Source organism: Bactrocera dorsalis, chromosome 2 (assembly GCF_023373825.1).
Source record: "Bactrocera dorsalis isolate Fly_Bdor chromosome 2, ASM2337382v1, whole genome shotgun sequence".
In the NCBI taxonomy this organism is placed as follows: Eukaryota; Metazoa; Arthropoda; class Insecta; order Diptera; family Tephritidae; genus Bactrocera; species Bactrocera dorsalis.
Window position 1 is genome coordinate 54,674,070 of NC_064304.1, and position 24,077 is coordinate 54,698,146.

Genomic DNA, 24,077 nt, shown 5'->3' on the forward strand with positions numbered 1-24,077 from the left:
CAGAACACCATAGTATCCTGCTATTCCTAGAAATGACCGAACACCCCTTAGAGTTATTGGTTGCGGGAAGCTTTGGTTTGCTTAAATTTTTTTGTGAACAAGTTTTTATCGTTTTCTCTCATACTCTCATATTTGCTTCCAAAAATTTTCACATCACCAATATAAACAAAACAATATATGCCAATATGTTCCCTAAGGGTGTCATCAATTGCCCTCTGGAAAATGCTGCGTTCATTTTTTAGGCCAAACGGAAGACAGCAGAACTCGTACTTGACGTTGCAGACAGATAATGCGGGTTTTTCGCCATCCCGTTCATTGAACTCAATTCGGAGAAACCCAGACTTTAAGTTCAAGGTTGTAAACATTTAGGCTTTGCCCAAGTTTGATAATATAACACCCAAATTTGGAATGGGGTATTAATTTTCTATTGTTTTTTCGTATAGTTTACGAAAGTCAATTATCAATGTTTTTTTTACTACATCTTCATCGAAGCCTTTTCCGTCTACTACCCAAATTGGATTATTATAAGGTGACCGCGAAGGTCGTATAATACCATTTAGGGGGAGATCTCTAATTTCTGATTTTACAAAATCAGCTACGCCTAATGGATATGGGTACAACTTTGCATACGTTGCTTCGCGCTCGTTATCCCTAGCGTGGATTATAGCCACAAGGTTAACATTGTAAGGTAGTTTCTCGTTTCATCTGCCACTGATTTAAGTTGTGTCGGTGACTATATCCGTTCTCGTTACTTTGGCGGAATTGCCCATTAGATTGGTGGTCAGTCTTGTACTGCCTTATAAAATGTAGAGTTTTTGGCATATCTACATTCACTTTACCGTACCACCTCTTTGGCTGCCATCTGTTTTCTTTGTCATCATTCGCGAAGCTTCCTGAAAATATGTATCGTTCGTGGTTTGCATCGACCTCTTGAGCAAGGACCAACGCGGATGGCAAGTCACTTGGTTTCGATGCGAAAATGATATCGCACAGGGCTTCCTGAGTCCGGAAATGAAGACTCTAAGAGCATTTGCGCGATAGTTTTCATTAATCGCGTCCGCAATATTAGTTTCGTGAGACATCTTTGTGTTGTTGGTTAGTGAAGATAGTTTCTTCTCGACCTCGTCGTAGAATTGTAGATCGCTAAAAGAGCCTTGCCTTAGGGTGGATAGCTCTTGTTCAATTAGGTACGTCGGTCGTTTGTCAGAATATGTGAAGTCCAGTTCTGCTGTAATTACCTCAAAATTTAAGACTGTTCTGAGTGATGATAATAGCGCATCGGCGGCACTGCGGATTTTATTCCTGATGATAGTCACAGCTTGATAATGCCGTGAGCTACCATCAGGCCCTTAAATATTTCGTATGCGTTAGGTCCTGAAAATTTAAATAATGATTTTACCACATCAAGTGGTTCTTCGCCTGTTCTACCAGGTATAATTTTTATTTTTTTCAAATCACCACCGGTTCTTTTAACAAACTATCTACATATTTGATCTTGCAATCCTTTGAGGTTTTCCTCAAATTCCCTTCTCTGAACCCCCAATGCCGCAGTAACAGCTGCATTCATTATCTTTCTTTCTTTCTTTCTTTTATTCTTTATGATAAGTTAGTATTCTCAAAGTTGGAAACTATGTAGTTCGGAGAGGTCTGCTATGTTCAATAGGACAATTAATCATGGAATGCAAAATTAAAATGAAAAAAAAAAATATTCACACTCCTCTAAAATATGCACTTAGTTGAACGTTTCAAAGTTATTTCTTTATTCACCAATAATTTGTATACCGGGCAACCACAAAATTTTATATTAATTTAATCTTGCACAAAAATGAAGTATGAGTTTCTCAACTTACGAAAATAGGTTTGCACAAATGCTGCATTTCCGTTGGCGGATGTGATCTGACAGGTTAACATCTTCTTCTATCTCCAGGTTCGTTTACAGGTTTCCTTTGGTTTATTGATAGGGATTTCTCGTAGATTTCATTAAAAATTTTTGATTATTACGAAGGGTATATTTCAAATGGAAATGGACTTGTTTCCATGGGTACCAGCTTAATACTAATTCTAGCCAAAAAATCAGCAAACTATACTACGCTGCCAGCTACGCTTCAGTTTCTTGTTATTACAGCGTAAGAATGCTGAATCGGACCACGCGCAACTTTTGCCGTAACATTGAACTTTGTAAACCATATTACAATAACTTCTGCTGACTCGGGCCGCGCGCTACTTTTGCCGTAACATTACTAAACAGTCTTATAATAACTTCTGCTGTCTTAGGCCACACGCAACCTTGTCGTAACATTAGACTATTAAACAGTCTTATGGTAACTTATATTCCATACATTGATCGATTTTCGGTCAAAAATTTACAATAGGTAATGGGGTCCACATATTCGGCACCTAGGGCTTGAAGAGTTTTGAATAGATTTAGGTAATTTTTGTTCATAAGGTGGCATACTCCAATGAAATTATTGTTGCAAAATGTTACCCAGTTATATGAATTACTTCATGATTTGCACACGCGTATGTAAACGAATCAAATGGAATTTAAACCCGTTATATGGGAATTAAGCGTGGTTGTGGTCCGATTACGTCCATTTTCCCACTGCGATTATGAGAAGAATTTCACTTACTAAATTTAGTTGAAATCGGTTAGACGGTCCCGAGATATGAGATTTCATCAAAAAGTAGGCGGTGACTCACCCATCGTCCAATTTTTACCTGGGCTCACATAAAGTTTTCTCATACCATTTCAGAGATAAAGTTTAAGGATTCTGGTATATCAAGTTATTCATTTCTTGCGTTTTTAGTAGTTTTTAACTGTGCCGTTATGTGGGGAGTGAGCGGGATTATCACTTGATTACATCCATTTTCACACAGGACTTAGGACTTCTTGTAATATTTGAGCTGGATAAATTTGGTTGTTAAAGCTTTAGTGGTTTAACAAAAATGTATGTTAATCTTACTTGGAGTTTGCAGCAGACAAATAAATACCAAATATACTTATGTAAAAATCATGTACGAGGTGTTCAAAAAGTATCGCGAATTTTGTGTTTTTTCAAAAATTATTTATTTATTCATGAATATCTATTTTGTCCCCTTCAAAGTAATCCCCATGAGATATTATATACTTGTGCCAAGGGCTTTTCCAATCTTCGAATCACTTCAAAAAATCATTTTTTTTTTATCTTCTTCAGCTCCTCCTTCGATGCCGTCTTTATCTCGTCAAGAGAAGCGTAACGTCGTCCTTTCATGGGTCTCTTCAGTTTAGGGAACAAGAAAAAGCCACAGGGGGCCAGATCTGAGGAATACGGTGGCTGCGGCATCATTAGTGTGTTGTTTTTGGCGAAAAAGTCGCGCACAAGCAACGATGTGTGTGAGCAGGGACGTTATCGTGGTGCAAAGGCCAATTTTTGTTCTTCCACAAATCCGGGCGTTTTTGGCGGATTTTTCTTCTTCTTCTTAATTGGCGTAGACACCGCTTACGCGATTATAGCCGAGTCAACAACAGCGCGTCAGTCACTTCTTCTCTTCGCTACCTGGCGCCAATTGGATATTCCAAGCGAAGCCAGGTCCTTCTCCACTTGGTCCTTCCAACGGAGTGGAGGTCTTCCTCTTCCTCTGCTTCCCCGGCGGGTACAGCGTGGAATACTTTCAGAGCTGGAGTGTTTTCGTCCATTCGGACAACATGACCTAGCCAGCGTAGCCGCTGTCTTTTAATTTGCTGAACTATGTCAATGTCGTCATATATCTCGTACAGCTCATCGTTCCATCGAATGCGATATTCGCCGTGGCCAACGCGCAAAGGACCATAAATCTTTTGCAGAACTTTTCTCTCGAAAACTCGCAACGTCGACTCATCAGATGTTGTCATCGTCGAAGCCTCTGCACCATATAGCAGGACGGGTATTATGAGTGACTTATAGAGTTAGGTTTTTGTTCGTCGAGAGAGGACTTTGCTTCTCAATTGCCTACTCAGTCCGAAGTAGCACCTGTTGGCAAGAGTTATCCTGCGTTGGATTCCTAAGCTGACATTGTTGGTGGTGTTTACGCTGGTTCCAAGACAGACGAAATTATCTACAACTTCAAAGTTATGACTGTCAACAGTGACGTGAGTGCCAAGTCGCGAGTGCGACGACTGTTTGTTTGATGACAGGAGATATTTCGTCTTGCCCTCGTTTACTGCCAGACGCTGGTTCCAAGACAGACGAAATTATCTACAACTTCAAAGTTATGACTGTCAACAGTGACGTGAGTGCCAAGTCGCGAGTGCGATGGCTGTTTGTTTGATGACAGGAGATATTTCGTCTTGCCCTCGTTTACTGCCAGACCCATTTGTTTTGCTTCCTTATTCAGTCTGGAGAAAGCAGAACTAACGGCGCGGGTGTTGAGACCGATGATATCAATATCATCGGCATACGCCAGCAGCTGTACACTCTTATAAAAGATTGTACCTGCTCGATTATGTTCTGCAGCTCGAACTATTTTCTCCAGCAGCAGATTGAAGAAATCGCACGATAGGGAGTCGCCTTGTCTGAAACCTCGTTTGGTATCGAACGGCTCGGAGAGGTCCTTCCCGATCGTAACGGAGCTTTTGGTCCCGCTCAACGTCAGTTTACACAGCCGTATTAGTTTTGCGGGGATACCAAATTCAGACATTGCGGCATGAAGGCAGCTCCTTTTCGTACTGTCGAAAGCAGCTTTGAAATCGACGAAGAGGTGATGTGTGTCGCTTCTCCTTTCACGGGTCTTTTCCAAGATTTGGCGCATGGTGAATATCTGGTCAGTTGTTGATTTACCAGGTCTAAAGCCACACTGATAAGGTCCAATCAGTTTGTTGACGGTGGGCTTTAATCTTTCACACAATACGCTCGATAGAACCTTATACGCGATATTAAGGAGGCTAATCCCACGGTAGTTGGCGCAGATTGTGGGGTCTCCTTTTTTATGGATTGGGCATAGCACACTTAAATTCCAATCGTTGGGCATGCTTTCGTCCGACCATATTTTACAATGAAGCTGATGCATGCTCCTTATCAGTTCTTCGCCGCCGTGTTTGAATAGCTCGGCTGGCAATCCATCCGCCCCCGCCGCTTTTCAGGCGGGTAATTGCTATTCGAACTTCTTCTTGGTCGGGCAATGGAACGTCTTCTCCATCGTCATCGATTGGGGAATCGGGTTCGCCTTCTCCCGGCGTTGTGTGTTCACTGCCATTCAGCAGGCTGGAGAAGTGTTCCCTCTATAATTTAAGTATGCTCTGGGCATCGGTGACTAGATCACCTTGGGGGGTTCTACATGAGTATGCTCCAGTCTTGAAACCTTCTGTAAGCCGCCGCATCTTTTCGTAGAATTTTCGAGCATTACCCTGTCGGCCAGCTTGTCAAGCTCTTCGTACTCACGCATTTCGGCCTCTTTCTTTCTGGCGGATTGCTTCGCGCAAATCGCGCATAACTTGCAGGTAATATTCCTTATTGACCGTTCTTCCCTGTGGCAAGAACTCATGATGCACCACGCCCCTGCATTCGAAGAAAACTGTCAGTTACGATTCGTGATACTTTTTGAACACACCTCGTATGAGTGCACGTCCAAGCGTGCAAAAACTGGGTCTAGCAAACAGGGACTTTCGTTTTTATCAAGATAACGACACAAATAACACGTCGTATCTACCCGCGAATAGCTTCTATATAACTGCAACCAACTCCAAGTATCGCCAGAATTACCTGATAATCCTCCCATAGAGCACATATTGGATTTGTTAGAAAAAACAGCTTAAAAGCCGTATGTACTCGATAAAATTTCCATTATACATATAACATACATATGTGTATACATACACACATGTACAGTATATACAAACATACCCTGCCAACCACGACTACCCTCTTGTGTAAAATATTTCAATACAACTACTTTTCTCTATGCACTAACACCAACGCACATTTTCGGTTATTTTTTGTTTACCTAAATGCGATGAAAAAAAGTTTCTTTCATTTCTTGATTTATTTGAATGAGTGTGAAGGAGAAAACATAATTGTCAATGGTGTCAAAAGAAAATCCCAAAAAGGGTAATAAAAAAAGATTGAAAGACGCATGTCATTCGTGCTCGTACCATCGTAAAGGAGGCTCGTACAAAAGGAAGGTAAGTTAGTGAATTTTATGTGATTTTTTTTAAATAATTTGCAAATAATTACTTCATTTGTTTCTATAACATTGGAAGTCCTAATGAATATGTACATATGTATTTTATGCGTTTAAGGCGGCCTGCACAATCCAATATAATATGTGAAAACAAATGTTTGTTTTATATTTTAAATGATCAAATAATATTAGTCTTTTCTTTCAGATATTATTATAATTTTATACAATTAATCCTTCATTTTCTTTTAGATATTACAAATTCAATGTAATAATTATTTATTTTCAGGTATTTGTCTTTTACAATCTTTTTTCACTCTTTTATTTTCAGCTATTAATAATTCTTTCCTTTAATTAATCTTTTTTCAGGTTGCTTTATTTTTTAAATTAAATATATTTTTATTTACACAATGTTAGCGTTAAGATATTTAATTACAATCAATTACAATTTTATGTAAACATGTATTAAAAATAATAGAAATAATAATTTAAAAATTAAAAAGTTTTTTGAAATTTTTAAAGTAGGAATCAAAAAATGTAACCCTGCATCAACTGTTTAAAAACCAACCCTGAATCATCTGTTTAAAATACAACCCTGCATCAGCCGTCGATTGGGGATATTAGAGCAGGACATACATATGCTGCTATATATATTTCTGGACTAGGCAACACTAAGTGTTGCCAGGTGCAATCTGACATTTCCATTGGAAAGATTGACATTTTTTAGCATAACATCACTCAGAACGTTTTGTCATTTAATCGTGAATTGTTTTATTTACAGGGAATTAAAAAATTAATCTCGGCCAAAAAATGGAATTAACTCGTGAACATTTTTCACAACTTTCGACGTGGATTATCACGACAAGAGTGCATCGATGAACTAAAATCTTTGTATGGCTATGAAGCACCATCCTATAGCACTGTGAAAAACTGTTACAATGAATTCGATCGTGGCCGGCGCTCGCGAATTCCGTGAAGGTCGTCCAAAAACAGCCTTTGTGCCAGAAAACATTGATGCCGTACGTGAACTGATAATGCAAGACCGTCATGTAACATACCTTCAGATAGAGGCATGCCTATGCATTTCTCCCACCAGCATACATTCGATATTGCATGAACACCTGGCCGTAAAAAGGTTTGTTCTCGTTGGATCCCGCACAATTTGACAATCGCTCAAAAAAAGGCTCGGGTGGATTATTGTAAAGAAATGCTGAAAAAATACGATCGCGGTGCTTCAAAAGACGTTTATAAGATCGTCACAGGTGACGAATCATGGATCTATGTGTATGAGCCCAAAACAAAACAGCAATCGACCATGAGGGTCTTCCAAGACGAGCCAAATCCAACGAAAAAAAAAAACATTTTCGTTGATAAATATGCCTATTTTCATTATTAGGCCAGAAATATATATAGCAGCCCTCGTATATACTTTTTTATATGACACTGCTGAATGAGCGCAACAAAGATGTATGATCACAAGTATACGCACGTGAGTGGGTAGAATCTCCACGCGGCCTCTGGCAAACTACATGCATGTTTACCCACTGATTATCTGTTTTTTTACCCGCTCATGGTTGGCAGGGTATGTATTTGAAATAGACAGAAATGCAGGAGTATAGTGTTTAGGAGATGATATACAAACCAAACGCTGTCGATCCTTTCAATCATTGAAGTATGAGTTTGCATCAGTTCGGATGCGAATGATCATAAACAAATGAGGTATAAGCTGATCGCTAGTGATCCAAAGTTGTTCTCTATCGTTGATTTGAAGACAAACGGTGCGCATCTGTACATGAACCGAACTGACAGAATCCGACAGAGTAACGGATCAGTACTTAAGTATAAACAAAAATTTATTACTCGTCGCAGTTCTCTGATACAAATGTATAGGGTGGGGTAGGGTAGGGTTGAATTATGTATTATATATTTCGACATTGAAAACGTCAAATACCGTTGGAAAAGTGACAGATATTCAGTAAAAAGTCTAAAATTTACGAAATGGGTCGCTAGTGGTGAGTCTTCAACCCATTCAATTTTACCGAAAAATCATCTTTTCGGACGAGGCTTACGTTAACAAGCAGAATTGTCGTATTTAATCGCACGTAATCGTCGAGAAGCCAATGCACCCATGCTCTAGCAGGTCGGCGCTACGTGCCATACAGCAAACGCTACACCCAATCTTTTACAAATACATGCTTATGTTTAGAAATATATATTTTTTTAATTATGAATTGTTTTGCTTTTAATATAATTAAATACTTTTAAAGTTGAATTAAAAAGGGCACATATGCAAAATTGTATTTATTTTTAAGCTATTACAATATCGAACCTCATTATAGGTACATTTATCACAATTCAACCAATTCATAGTGTGTGAGTACATGTATGCTGGATGAGTGAAATGAAATCTAGAAGCTGTGTTTAGTAAAAATTTTAAGTATTTTTAATTAAATGTGAAAAAACTTACACTCAAACTATTTTAATAAATATTTTTTGTAATTTACATAAATTTAGTTTATTTTAATTCCATTGGGTTTACAATATTTTTTATTAATCCTTGAGACGTATAAAGAATCAAATTCGAAGGTTTTCTAACTCTCGAACATCCAACATATAATTGACCGTGAGAGGATTTTCTGGCGATGCATCGATGTTTGACCTGACACCAACAAATTTTTCATTTCATTCCAGCTTGGATTACACGTCAATGTGATAAAAATGCCATATGCACGTACGTAAGTAATAGTGTCTTATATAAAGGAAAAATAGGAAAGATAAGCTTTTAACACCAAAAGAGGCTTCTATGGAAATTAATAAAAATGTTAGTCAGTGGACAGCTAGAAGAGCACTTGGTAGAATTGGATACATCGCTTCTGTATAAAAAAGTAAAGCAGCTGTATCGGAGAAAAATGCTAAGGCTCGGTTGAAATTTGCAAGGGAACATAAAAACTGAACTGTAGATGACTGAAAACTTGTTATCTGGTCGGACGAATCTAAGTTTAACCGTTTTCAATCGGCTGGAAAGCAATAATGTTGGCGCAGGCCCGGCGAGAAACTTCAAAGACATCATGTGTGGTATTATGCAAAAAGAAAATTATTTACATATTTTGCAAACCTATCTTCCCAGTTTTTTGGAAAAGAGTGCCTACACCGAAAAGGAAATAACTTTTCAACAAGATGGGGACCCCAAGCACACTGCGAAAATTGTTCGGGAATGGCTGAGAAACCAAACATTCAAGTTGATGGAGTGGCCAGCTCAAAGCCCCGAACTCAATCCAATTGAGAACTTATGTTCAATTGTGAAACGACGGCTCGGGCAGTACTAATTTGCCCTATCCAAACTTGACAACCTTTGGAGGCGAGTATAAGTGGAGTGAAACCAAATTCCAAAGAAAATAGTACAGAATCTGGTTGAGAGTATGCCAAATCACATGAAAAATATTATAGATAATAAGGGCCTTTGGACAAAATATTAATAATATATACATTTTTTCTTTTTTCATAAAGGGTGCAAAACTGAGTACATGCGTTATGTTTTTGTTTTTGGTTATTTCTTTAGAAACGCATATTTGATTTAAACTAAACACATATTTTTAGAAAAAAAGTTTTTTCATTTACTTCATGCGTTAAGGTTTTATGAACGCTCAAACACGAAAATGTTGAGCGTGGAATCAATTTTGCTCCCCACTGTATATTCTTGCGTACGACGTGCACTACCAATGTATGAAGATGGGAGGATATATGCAGTACCGATGTTGTTGATGTAATTTGTTGCATCTACGTTACCGATTATGTCATAAAGCAAATTAATGTACTCCTCAGTACGAAATTTTGCTTGATTAAATTTTATATATCTACTAGAGGACCCGCTTACGTTCTACTGTGGCTGATACATAGATAGTACTACTAATACCATCTATATGATTTCTATTAGTTAGATTATAAGTATTACCGTGCGATTCTGTAACGTGAGACAGTCTCAAGTCTCTCAATTTGAGATTTTGAGTTAGAGACAATTTTTGAGACTTGAGATGGTTTTGCTATTCTGTAAGTGACAGTCTCAAAATCTATTACATTTCATTATTCAGAGATGTTTTTACACTTGAATGAAAATAAATATGTCGATAACAAATATTAAATTTCCTATAGCATAGTCAAAAAACATAATTATCAATAAAAATAAAAATATATGTTGACTTTGTTTCATAATATTTACGAAATTTATGTAAAACTGATTTATTTTTCATATTTTCGTGTTTGAGTTGCTTACAAAATATAAAGAAACGACAATCGATTAATATCTCTGATGATCTCTATTCAGTATATTCAAAATGGCAGACAAGAGCTCTTTTTAGTTTTGTGACCTGCTAACTACCAGGTCTCAACATTTTGAGACTAACGCTAGAGACTGTTTAGTGAATAGTAACTAGTCTCAAATTGAGACTTTGTCTCAAAATGTCTCAAATAGAGACTAGAGACTGGTTACAGAATCCCGCTATTAGTTAAGGAATAATCGCATTTTTGATGAAGCAACAAAAATGAACCAAAAAGCATTTCGTGCGTTAAGAAAGAATTGGTTTTTGGGGTAAAAATACTATTGAATTTGGGCTGTGCATCAGTGAAATCAATTGAGTCCAATCGATTGTCAGCCTGGTGGACTGCATATTAAGAAACGGTTCTCAAGCGTGGAAAGACAAAAAAATCGGCTGGCAAGGTTATGGCATCAGTCTTTTGGGATGCCCGTGGTATATTATTCATCGAATGATAAATGAGCCAGTTTTCATTCATTGCATTGTGTATTTGATTGCAGTTCTATTCTACCATTCCCAATATTTAGCAATTTTATTATTTTTCAGGAAGGATCAGTTTGAAATTGTACGCATATATGTATTCATCGTTCCCGTTTAAATATTGTATTGCTCTGTGTAATGCTTCGAAAAGATTTCTGTATATCTCAAATTTTTTATCAACACTTCAGTTATGCCGCTATTTTTTTACGCCAGACCTTTTGCAATTTTAAATTGCCTGTCAAGATACCCCTCCCAATAGTTAGCAGGTATGAAAAAAATGTTATAGCTACCCATAGATGTATTGAATCACCCAGTTTATTACTTAAGAACGAACAACTCTGTCCACAATATAAAAACTTGATCCACAGATGTCGCCTTTTACTTTGGCATCGTTTTCTTTAATGCACGTTTACGCCAATTTAAGGTTTGAATATTGGATACTGCGATGGTAGCGCCATCTATCGGTCAAACATTCCAAAATTAACAATTGATTAAAAATGAAAAAATAATTTAAAGACATTTTCCAGTGGACCAAATTGTAAATCTAAACCATTCTCGAATCTCCTTGAACATACACACAAAATTTCATCAAAATCGGTCCATCCGTTTAGGAGCAGTTCAAATGCAAACACACGGTCAGAAGATTTATATATATAAAGATATAAATTATCTCTCACATTCGATTTTTACATACATTTCCTCAATGTAGTGATGAAATAGTTGTCTGCATTCGATAATGTTGTTGTCTTCATTAGCACGAATCATCATCAACCGATATGCGTAGAATTTTATAGCATTAACTAATATTTATGAGATAAATATAAATTATTGACTTAAAAAATTTTAAGATAATCTATATGTTGTACCCGTAGTTGGATTCCTTTTTTTAATATTTAAATGATATCCATCTTCTCCTTCCCAAAATATCAACGGACACTGCAAAGCATCGTAAGAACGATTGTTGTTTTGAATAATTTGCATTGTACGAGTATTATCTCTGCGTTGTACGACGTATGTCTCGAGTTCATATGAGTCATCAGCCATAACAACTGCAACTTCATTGTCTGTTTTAACGACAATGACGTCTTGAACAATTTTACCAATTGGTTATGTGTTTTCAAAAACGTTTTCAAAATGTCCACAATTTCTCGTTCCTCCATCTGCTCTATATGGTTGTAAGCGCAGCGTGTATGTGATTGTTGCTCCTCATTTCCCATAAAATAAATACGTAAAAAATTTAGATCGGCATCAGGCATTGGAAGCAATGAATTTTGGTTGCTCCAAATAACGTCATCTGGATGCATGTTTTGAATTTACGAATTTTTTGCAAAAACAATTTCGATTGAGAAGTGGTTCTACCTAAAAGTATTTTTAAAGGCTAGAATATTGACTAGTGGCAATCAAATTTCCCCAGATATGCAACATAAACCAGATTATTCACCTTTGTACTTGAAAGCATGACAAAGTTGACACTCTTTGTCCATACTACCAATCGTGGTTAATGGATGTGACGAATAGTTTATTTCAGGATCATATTCAAACGCGAGACGATTAAGTGATGCTCGTCCCATTGCTCGATTAAATATGTGCGTTGGTTGCTTGTTGACGTGTCCCTCGTTGTCTTAAGGTATTAGCACGAAGACGTTAAGTACGTTGCCCTGAATTTTCATTTGCACGTGTACAACTTGATTTTTTAAATTTGTATATCCGCCGATTGTTCTTCGACTGATATAATAAATCGACGATCATGAACCAATTGCGCGTTTCGAGTACGTCGACCAGTATTTCTTGCTCTTTCACGAAGACGTGGCATTTTTCTGTAAAAAATGAGAAACTGTTAAATAATACACAATGAATATGAGTTACCTATTGAAGATGAAATTGTAACAAACTTTATGTAAAAAACGTGTGATTCTATTTCTTTGCCTTTTTTATTTAATAATTCCAAATATTATTAACTTTTAATAAAAAAATTAAAAAAAATTCGTTATGAAATCAATGAGCTACACAAATTAATTTTGTGATTGTTAATGAACTCACGTGTAAGTTTAATAAAAAATAATTTATTTATAAGAAATATACTCACTTCGACTCCGCACTAATTTCTGCACACTTCAAAACTCTTCGAACACTTACTGTTTAAATGAGTTAAGCCTCCCCCTCACTCAACCTGGTAAAAACTGGCGCACCTAATACTGCGCGGTCGTATTAGAGTGCGCCAGTTTTTACCAGTGTGAGTGAGGGGGAGGCTTAACTCATTTCACCACAGCTGGTGACACTTCAACATACCTGTGCTCCTACCCACTAAACAAAACGGATAGACACAAGGAGAGGAGACCCCTTTCGTATACACACTGCGACGCGTCGACACCTACGTTACTCAACTTCTATCGACACCGATCCTGTGCGCTTCGGAAATACAATTAAGTTCTCAGCGGTCCTCTGCGATATGGTCGTTATTACCTTGTGCAATAACTTCTTTTAATTTCGTGAAAATTTAATAAAGTTAACTCTTAAAGTGTTTACTATTTAATAATCAAATAATGTGTTTTCTTTTGCATAGTTAATGGTTTAATAAAAACTAAAAGTTAAGTGCTGGATGTTTCCCACTAAATTGGGCACCCAATTATTCATGGTCCTTCGAGCCTTAACGAAAGGCACCTTCGGTTTACAAACAAAACACATATTAAAATCAAAAATAATTTTGGTGCCAAAATTCAAATGCAAAGTGAAAGATATACATACATAAAGTGCAGTGACTCAGATAGAACAAGAAATAAATAAAATAAACAAAGCAAATTAAAATATACTTATACTTAGTAATACAAAAATAACAAACAAGGTGAAGTGACAAAAACCAAAACAAATTACAAAGAAAGTCGAAGAAAATACAAATTCCAACACAGAAACACATACATACACATGTGTGCATAACAAAAAAAAAAAAAAAACAGTGCAGTAAACAACCAGGCACGATTCCGATTACTTTGGCGGATGGGTAAAAAACCGAATTCCATATAAATGGGGTATGTACGGATAGGGGGGCTTCTCCAGAGGAGGAATATGTAAAAATAGCTAATATTATTAAAAATATTAACGTTTAAAAATTCAAAAATTTGCACTAAGAACACATGGTATTTCTCCATGTTTCACAGAATATTTTCACGTTTTTCACTCACTATATTTAAATATATACTCTTAACATTGAAATAAGTTCACTTTTCACTTTTATTTTGTAATTTTTCAGCCAAATTTAGTAATTTAAAATCACTTATCAAATTTATGGCTGAAAAGTTTAGAGTGTTTATATTTACGAGGAAAACCAGCATTGCCACACCTTAAAAACCAAAAGTGAAGGATTTTTTAGCGTTTTACAGCGTTTTCTTTGTTTATACTTTCGGGTGATTCTTTTTCTTTATTAACTATAAAAAAACTATAAAGTTTCTAGCTAAAATTGAATATGTGAACACTTTTCTATATACATACATATATGAATATATGAATAATATGTGATTTATATTTAATAAACACAGATAAGAAAACCGTGTGATAATATTATATTATATATATGATTGTAATATAACATTTTTATATACATATTACAATTTTATACTATAGTAAAATCAGCACTATACTATAGTAAAAATCATCAGCGAATACCCGGGGTGACTGAAGTACTTTCGCGTAGTACCCGTTTCTGCGTTGAAAATAAAAAAATATGTTGACTTTTTGTTATAAAGTGGTTATAATTTATGGTTATCATGCACTCAAAATTTAAGTTTTCGTTATAAAATGGTAAATTTTGGTTATTATATCTGTCAGGGATTTCCATTTATTTTTGATGATACATTGGTTTGTATTTTATTTTAGATATATTATTATATTTAAAATATGAGTTTTGGGTATGAAGAGGTTATATTTTTCGGTTATCATGCACTCACATTGAAACAAAATTTGAGTTTTCGTACTTTACTGTATATTTTACACTTTATTACGCCACGTATTTTTGGCCGTGTGAAAAACATAGCATTTCCAAATTTATGCCACACATTTCTAGCAACTATCCTTGTGTCCTGTTGTTTGTGATCTCAAATGCAATTTTCACTGGAAACGGAATACTTTTGAACTGAAATGGCAAATCGTTAGAACTCAAAGGAATTCGTAGAACCAAGCATTCTGCTCCCTTGTATTCGATAGCAACGTCACAATCAGTCGAGTCCCATTACACAGTTTCGGCGCTTGCAGATTCTTCTTCTTCTTAATTGGCGTAGACACCGCTTACGCGATTATAGCCGAGTTAACAACCGCGCGCCAGTCGTTTCTTCTTTTCGCTACGTGGCGCCAATTGGGTATTCCAAGCGAAGTCCGGTCCTTCTCAACCTGGTCCTTCCAATGGAGTGGAAGTCTTCTTCTTCTCTGCTTCCCCCGGCGGGTACAGCGTCGAATACTTTCAGAGCTGGAGTGTTTTCGTCCATTCGGACAACAAGACATAACCAGCGTAGCCGCTGTCTTTTAATTCGCTAATGTCAATGGCAATGTCGTCGTATAACTCGTACAGCTCATCGTTCCATCGAGTGCGATATTCGCCGTGGCCAGCGCGCAAAGGACCATAAATCTTTCGCAGAACTTTTCTCTCGAAAACTCGCAACGTCGGCTCTTCAGATGTTGTCATCGTCCAAGCCTCTCCACCATATAGAAAGACGGGTATTATGAGTGACTTATAGAGTTTGGTTTTTGTTCGTCGAGAGTGGGCTTTGCTTCTCAATTGCCTATTCAGTCCGAAGTAGCACCTGTTGGCAAGAGTTATCCTGCATTGAATTTCCAGGCTGACGTTGTTGTTGGTATTAATGCTGGTTCCTAATAGACGAAATTATCTACAAGTTCAAAGTTATGACTGTCAACAGTGACGTGAGAGCCAAGTGGTGAGTGCGACGACTGTTTGTTTGATGACAGGAGATATTTCGTCTTGCCCTCGTTCACTGCCAAACCCATTTGCTTTGCTTACTTGTCCAGTCTCGAGAAAGCAGAACTAACGGCGCGGGTGTTTAGGCCGATAATATCAATATCATCGGCATACGCCAGCAGTTGTACACTCTTATAGAAGATGGTACCTTCTCTATTTAGTTCTGCAGCTCGAATAATTTCTCCAGAAGCAGGTTGAAAAAGTCGCACGATAGGGAGTCGCCGATTCTGACGGAGCTTTTGGTATTGCTCAACGTCAGCTTACACAGCCGTATTAGTTTTGCGGGGATATCAAATTCAGACATCGCGGCATAAAGACAGCTGCTTTTCGTGGTGTCGAAAGCAGCTTTGAAATCGACGAAGAGGTGGTGTGTGTCGTTTCTCCTTTCACGGGTCTTTTCCAAGATTTGGCGCATGGTGAATATCTGGTCGGTTTTTGATTTTCCAGGTCTAAAGCCACACTGATAAGGTCCAACCAGTTTGTTGACGGTGGGCTTTAATCTTTCACACAATGCGCTCGATAGAACCTTATACGCGATGTTGAGGAGGCTTATCCCACGGTAGTTGGCGCAGATTGTGGGGTCTCCTTTTTTATGGATTGGGCATAGCATAAATTCCAATCGTTGGGCATGCTTTCGTCCGACCATATTTTACAAAGAAGCTGATGCATGCTCCTTATCAGTTCTTCGCCGCCAGGTTTGAATAGCTCGGCCGGTAAATCCGCTTGCAGATTGCGAAACATAATAACGACAGATCCAACTTTGAGCCGCAAAGGACGCGGTTGCATACCAAACCTCTCCAAAGAATTTAGAAATTCCACTTGATAATTCACGCCGTCGTCTTCACTGTCAAGACGATCGATCGATTTGTATGAGCGCAAGTCTCCCGGAATTTGACTTTGAATCTTCCATTTTAAGTCATCAACATCGGTATTTTTGGCAGCTATCATTGCGCATGCACATCCGTGATGAGTCGATCTTTCGTGAATCGATAAACGGCAGATGGAATTGATATCAAATCACCGGAAGTTTTAACCGGAATTGATCCATTTCCAATTTTTAGCGAAGTCGATGTAAAATGTCTTCGACAATGCCATTTTTGTTCGTATCCCATAATAGACGCGGATTTGAAGGCTATGCTGAAACGATTATCGCGAAAAGTGTGCGAACTTCATTTGCATTCCAGTGATTATCATTTTCCAGCAATTGTAATTGCTGGCTTGCTTCCCATAAAGTTGCACAGTTGAAATTGAACCGCGTACATTTATCAATAGCAACCGAAGGTAGAAACAATCGTCGTTTTTCGGTTGGATTGTGCAAAATCCGTCTTAATGCACCTGGAGTTCCTTCTACTTCTTCAACAATGCATTCCATGTATAATATCAAGGTATTTCCGAATAGAGCAATGTTCTTACAAGCGGATCACTGACGGAAGTTGAGAAAACACTTGACAATGTTAATTTGGTTGCTGGCGATGTTTCCACTGGCTATACTGTATTCTCTGGGTTGAAATACACCTTTTGACCATTCTCCAAATTAACTGCGAGACGCACAACAGTCGGAAAACGTTCATGAATTGCAAAAGTAAATATCCTACAAACCGCTTTAGTGCAGTTTACGTATCGACCGTATCGTTCATGTTGCTTCTTTTGGTGACGTACTTACAAACGTATTTTATGCGTTATGCGATTACACCAAACTGCAATACTCAATATTGATATGAGTTTTGAATGTGAATTAGACAATAATGGTGAATATAGTACGATCCATGTGTTGTCAACTTCGATTATCACTCTTCTAAATTGGATGCTGAGTGTTCTGCCATTGTCGTCGGATAAGCAACGCCGATAGAGTCAATATCCATCATTTCTAGTTTGTGTTTCCGAAAGAAAAGTACGTGGATAGTGTTTCGTGCATTTATTGTCAGACATACAAACCGAAGTGGGATTGTGGTGTCCGCAAGGTGCATAATTCATTTTCATCACTACGTATAATATTGGATCTTTCTCTGCTTCAGGAATTTCCGCAGAAATGACTTCATCAATTTGATCTGGTGTAACCACCATCCACCATCCAAAGAATGTGTGCGTGCGGCAAACCTCTTTTTGCAACTCAACAGAGTACATCCAGCATCTAACACACCATATATTCATACGTTGCTTCAAGATAAAGTCCATCGAAGCTGTTGCTTGAAAAGTCTTGCTATGACATCGTGACGATGGCATCGCATCCTGGGAGTACTCGGTCATGTGCCTTGGGCTGCTAATGTATGTTGATGCCAAAAAGAATGCCGACCGATATTAGCGCGACCTCTTCGTGGCATCGTAACAAATTTCAATCTGTATTTGATCACTTTGTGTGCAACACACATAACATTTTCACTGAAAAATTTTTGAAGCAAACGACAAATTTGAACGATTCAAAAAATTGAAAAACAAAACAAAAAAAAATTTAAAAAAAATTGGTATGGAAAAAATTAACTTTTTGGAATAATCCAATTTGCCGACTTTTCCTCATGAAAAGCATACAGGTTTTTTTTATTTCTAAACCTTCCTTGATCTACAACGAACAACCTCTTAAAATTTCATCAATATTGGTTCAGCCGTTCTCTTAGCATTACTAACGAACAAACATTCATTCGTTTGTATGAGAAAAAGAAAAGGGCTGGTTTTAGGGGTTTTCCGGCAATTATTAGAATCCCTGAACCTCAATGAACATTTTAAAAAAAGAATTAAGTATCAAATTTGGTTCAGTCGTATGAAAGTTATGAGCGTACATACATTTTGGCGATTCATTTTTATTTATATAGATTACTAATACATGTATATAATATTACTTATTTGCTTAATAAATTTAAAAAAGAAAATATCCATATGCATAAATAGAGGAATTTTTGCGAAAAAGAGGAATTTCAGCGAATTGCCTTATCATCACATGGCAGCGCTCCATTTCGTCGTAATTTTTGGTAAACAAATGAGGTTCAAACAAGTGTAAAATGTGACTTTTAAAATAAAGATTTTTTAGGTAAAAAACCTGCTAAAAGTGTAAAATGTAGATTTATTTTAAAGATTATAGTGCAGTTTAATTAATTTCAAATGAAAAATGTGAAAAAAGTGTGTTTAATGTGGTGAAATACCTCCTTGAAATGCTCCAATTTAGCGAATTTTTGGACTTTAAGGCCGAATATTTCCTAAACTAAGCGTTTGTGGACCCTATAACCCTATATGTTTTTTAATCAGGAGGTACCTTCAAATCGCGGCGCCAAAGAAATCGGAATTGTGCCAACAACCAGAACAAAGAACTCGTGCTGACTCTGCTTCATACAATTGTTTATCCAATTGGTGATAGCGCATGCAACGATCGCTGGTCAACTGTTTACGCAATCGGCTATTGACACTGTTTATGTAAGAACGCTCACTTGCGTGTGGCTTGCCCGTCCGCCTCGCCGCCTTGGTGGTTGTTATTGTTTACGTAATCTTCAGAACGGCGAATGATATGTCGTTGCTTTAGTGGCGGTCGTTGCCCACACAATCTGCTGATGAGGCAAGATGTTGTATTGTCCTCACCACATTCGTACCAAACTGGAAATTGGGCATTATGTGTTAACTTACATTCGGACATACACAGCAAAACAGTTTCAGCAAACAAACAAAAATTAAAACAATAAGCTAAAACACAAATCGGGTGCGAAAAAAGCAGCAATAAAAAAAAACAAACGGCCGCGAACCTTACAACAAATCTACATACACACAACAAAACAGCAGCACAAAGAAGGAGGTAGCCAGCTATGTGTATAGACATAATAACATATAATATAATAGGAATTAAATTGAATGCTTATACATATATGCTTATGTTTGTGTATTCCAAGCACAATAAACCTTCTAACATAAACAAAAATTTAAATATCTCTTACACTTGATCAAGTAATTAGCAGGATTGCTTAAAATTTGTAAGCGAAGGCAAACATTAAAATCATAACATAAAAATTAACACATAAAATAAATTTTAAACAACAAAACAGACATAAATACTTATCTGCATATGTACGAGGTGTGTTCAAAAAGTATGGCGAATTTTGTGTTTTTTCAAAAATTATTTATTTATTCATGAATATCTATTTTGTCCCCTTCAAAGTAATCCCCATGAGGTATTATACACTTGTGCCAACGGTTTTTCCAATCTTCGGGGCACTTAAAAAAATCATTTTTTTTATCTTCTTCAACTCCTCCTTCGATGCCGTCTTTATCTGGTCAAGAGAAGCGTAACGTCGTCCTTTCATGGCCCTCTTCAGTTTAGGGAACAAGAAAAAGTCACAGGGGCTTTTTTTTATAGTAGGGGGGAAGCATCGAAAGCCGGAGTGCGGAACTTTAATCCGCTAAACCTAACCTACTCCCAACTCAAGACTCTCCCACGGGACCACCGATTAAGTAATACTTCGTGGGTGGGACTCAAGACTCTCCAAATACGGTGGCTGCTGCATCATTAGTGTGTTGTGTTTGGCCAAAAAGTCGCGCACAAGCAACGATGTGTGAGCAGGGGCGTTATCGTGGTGCAATTTTTTTGATAGGTAAAAATCGAAGACGATCCAAAACACGTGCAAGCAAAGGAGCTGTCAACAATTAAATGAACATTCAAAATGGCCGAGCTTGTCGGCATAAGTGAGAGACATGAGTACCAACATACTACAAAAACATATTCATAGAAACCTTAACATACATATTACATGCTCATAACATGAGACATATTAGAACATATGATTACCTACCTGCACATCACTCATTTCGTTCTTGCGCTCTTTTCGCAGTGCAAACATATATGAACATTTATATATAAGTACAAAGATAAAGAATTCACTTAACTCTTATATTTTGATATTATATTTTAATTAGAACACGACTTAAAATCACATAATAATTTTTTGTTTCAATATATTTTTATTGATTGAATCTGCTTTTTGTTTTAAAAGCCTAACAATAAGTTATAAAATCTTAAATCTATTTAAAAACAAGTAAGGAAGGGCTAAGTTCGGGTGACACCGAATGTTTTATACTCTCGCATGATAAAGTGATAATCGAGATTTCATTATCCGTCATTTACATATTTTTTTATTTTGCTGTAAAATTAATTAGATTTGTAGTTCCTGAGATATGGTTTCTGGTCCATAAGTGGGCGTGGCCATTTTCAATTAAAAAAAAAAAGCCTAGATGTAGCTTCCTTCTGCCATTTCTTCCGTAAAATTTAGCGTTTCTGACGTTTTTTGTTAGTCGGTTAACGCACTTTTAGTGATTTTCCACATAACCTTTGTATGGGAGGTGGGCGTGGTTATTATCCGATTTCTTCCATTTTTGAACTGTATATGGAAATGCCTAAAGGAAACGACTCTATAGAGTTTAGTTGACATAGCTATAGTTTCCGAGGTATGTACAAAAAACTTAGTAGGGGGCGGAGCCACGCCTACTTTTCCAAAAAATTAACGTCTAAATATGCCCCTCTCTAATGCGATCCTTTGTGCTAAAATTTCACTTTGATATCCATATTAATGGCTTAGTTATAACACTTTATAGGTTTTCGGTTTTCGCCATTTTGTGGGCGTGGCAGTGGGCCGATTTTGCCCATCTTCGAACTTAACCTTCCTATGGAGCCAAAAAATACGTGTGCCAAGTTTCATCATGATATCTCAATTTTTACTCAAGTTGTAGCTTGCACGGACGGACAGACGGACGGAGAGACAGACATCCGGATTTCAACTCTACTCGTCACCCTGATCACTTTTTATATATAACCCTATATCTGACTCTTTTAGTTTTAGGACTTACAAACAACCGTTATGCGAACAAAACTATAATACTCTCCTTAGCAACTTTGTTGCGAGAGTATAACTAGACACGCTCAAGCAAGTGATTGAGCTGTTTTGTTGAAACGTTGCTCCTTAGTACGCGGGCATATCTCTTCTTTTAAGGCGTGTTTGATCGCAGGAATGTACCAAAGCATTAGCCAAAGGGCTTGGGTGATCTCGAAATTTAGATGTGTATTTAATTCTGCTGCCTTCTACTTCTTTCTTTACCATAGAAATACCATGGTCTTTATGGATATTTTCGTTACGCATACCATGGTGAACACGTAATTGTTCGAAATATTTTCGATTGGAACCTTTGTATTATATCAATATTAGTTGCACAGGTCGTACCCCTCAGTTGAATGCCATATATCCAAATCGGCTTTATGACCGCATTATATAAAAGCACTTTGTTGTCTAGGCTAAGTTTGGAGTTTTTATTTAATAGCCAATTTAAATTTACAACTCTTATCTTCATGCAAGTTATTTTAGTAGGTGTATGTTTTCTCCACGTAAGTCTTCTATGTAGGTGAATGCCAAGATATGTATGTTACTTCGTTCGCTTGTGGTACTAAAATATTTTTTATCTTTACTGCCGGGCACATTTTTGGTCTTAGCGAAAAAGTAACATGCTTACACTTTTGTTCATTCACATTTATACGCCAGTTGGCTAGCTATTCTTCGACAGACCTGAGGTGCTCGGCTAATATTCTTGATTCTTTTATGTGGCATTTGTTACGGCTTACTATAGCTGTATCGTCCGCAAAAGTTGAAGTTAATACATTGTTAGCAGTTGGAAGATCTGTTGTATATATGAGGTATAGTGTTGGGCCTAAAACACTACCCTGTGGTACACCAGCCCTTATCTCTCGTTCATCAGATATGAAATCCTCTACTTTTACCATAAATTTCCTATTTTTTAAATAAGACTCCGTTTTATACAATTCTAAAGTTATGATATTTTTAATCTTATATATGTATAAAAATGAAACCGTTTTCGTTGTCACGGCATCACGCGTGAATGGCTGAACCGATTTGGCTGATTTTTACACTCTCGCAACAAAGTTGCTAAAGAGAGTATTATAGTTTTGTTCACATAACGGTTGTTTGTAAGTCCTAAAACTAAAAGAGTCAGATATAGGGTTATATATACCAAAGTGATCAGGGTGACGAGTAGAGTTGAAATCCGGATGTCTGTCTGTCCGTCCGTCCGTCCGTGCAAGCTGTAACTTGAGTAAAAATTGATATATCATGATGAAACTTGGTACACGTATTTCTTGGCTCCATAAGAAGGTTAAGTTCGAGGATGGGCGAAATCGGCCTACTGCCACGCCCACAAAATGGCGGAAACCGAAATCCTATAAAGTGTCATAACTAAGCCATAAATAAAGATATTAAAGTCAAATTTGGCACAAAGGATCGCATTAGGGAGGGGCATATTTGGACGTAATTTTTTTGGAAAAGTGGGCGTGGCCCCGCCCCCTACTAAGTTTTTTGTACATATCTCGGAAACTACTATAGCTATGTCAACCAAACTCTATAGAGTCGTTTCCTTCAGACATTTCCATATACAGTTCAAAAATTGACGAAATCGAATAATAACCACGCCCACCTCCCATACAAAGGTTATGTTAAAAATCACTAAAAGTGCGTTAACCGACTAACAAAAAACGTCAGAAACACTACATTTTACGGAAGAAATGGCAGAAAGAAGCTGCACTCAGGCTTTTAATAAAAATTGAAAATGGGCATGGCGTCGCCCACTTATGGACCAAAAACCATATCTCAGGAACTACTCGACCGATTTCAATGAAATTCGGTATATAATATTTTCTTAGCACCCTGATGACATACACGAAATATGGGTGCAATCGGTTCACAACCACGCCTTCTTCCAATATAACGCTATTTTGAATTCCATCTGATGTCTTCTCTGTATAATATATACATTAGGAACCAATGATGATAGCGGAATAAAACTTTACACAAATACGGTATTTGAGCTGAGGTATCACGTTTAAAAAAATATGTAAATGACGGATAATGAAATCTCGATTATCACTTTATCATGCGAGAGTATAAAATGTTCGGTGACACCCGAACTTAGCCCTTCCTTACTTGTTTTTTGCTGTATTTGTTATTATTAGGAGAATGTTCTTATGTAAGAAAAAATTACAAAAGTTTCCAGAAAACCCCTGAAAACAGCCCTTTTCTTTTTCCCATGCAAACGTTTTATTTTGTATATACATACAAACATATGTACATACATATGTAAGTAAAAATTATTGTTTGTTTGTTAGTAACGCTAACGCTCGAGAACGGCGGAACCAATCTTCATGAAGTCAGAAGTTGTTC

The 24,077-nt window shown here is 37.1% G+C and overlaps 1 long non-coding RNA gene across 1 annotated transcript; it reads right to left on the reverse strand.

The window, feature by feature from the left end:
* Nucleotides 1–11,353: 11,353 nt before the first annotated feature.
* LOC125776416 (uncharacterized) lies at nt 11,354–12,990 on the reverse strand. The gene is made up of 3 exons (XR_007421696.1): nt 12,364–12,990; nt 11,789–12,281; nt 11,354–11,722 (listed from the first exon to the last, which is right to left on the reverse strand). It is a non-coding gene; the product is annotated as an uncharacterized LOC125776416 (long non-coding RNA).
* Between the last annotated feature and the right edge of the window lie 11,087 nt (nt 12,991–24,077).